Source organism: Cicer arietinum, chromosome 4 (assembly GCF_000331145.2).
Source record: "Cicer arietinum cultivar CDC Frontier isolate Library 1 chromosome 4, Cicar.CDCFrontier_v2.0, whole genome shotgun sequence".
In the NCBI taxonomy this organism is placed as follows: domain Eukaryota; kingdom Viridiplantae; phylum Streptophyta; class Magnoliopsida; order Fabales; family Fabaceae; genus Cicer; species Cicer arietinum.
In genome coordinates this window covers 48,157,737-48,158,380 of record NC_021163.2, presented here as the reverse complement: position 1 = coordinate 48,158,380, position 644 = coordinate 48,157,737, and positions in this window count along the sequence as shown.

Genomic DNA, 644 nt, shown 5'->3' with positions numbered 1-644 from the left:
TTTTTTTGTGCAATTAAGAGTGGACACAAAAAGACTATTGTCTTTTTTGTATATCATGCATTCACCTCTTTTAAACTAAAATTATAATTTTATTTTAATTGTCTACAAAAATAATTCTATGAAATTTTTAGTTTCATAACTATTAGATAAAAAAAATTAGAAGGATGATGTGACAATCTCTAAATTACTTATTTAGTTAAAATTGGTATGTGACACCCTTCAATATATGGTGAACTCTATTAGTTAATTATAATTAACTTATAAACATGATTTCAATTGACTTTGTAACAACCTAATAAAATTAAAGAAATAGTAATTATTGGTAGCATAATGTTGGAATTAAGTGCACTTCAATTTTAGACAACAAATCAAGGGTAGTAGTGCAACGTAAATAGCTTATATGTTCATACATTTCCATGAGGCCTCTTGTTGTCACCCCTATTTGTCATTCTTACACTATCAAAATAATTTTCTATGTCGTAAATTCCAATATCTATCGGTGTTGAATTCATTATTGCCTCATGAGCTATTTCTCGTGCGAATTTAGAGGTGTTAAGAAAGAAAGCGCATAAGGTAAGGGCTTTTCCCCATGCAAGGTTAGGCTAGATATATAATGTTGGAATTAAGTGCACTTCAATTTTAGA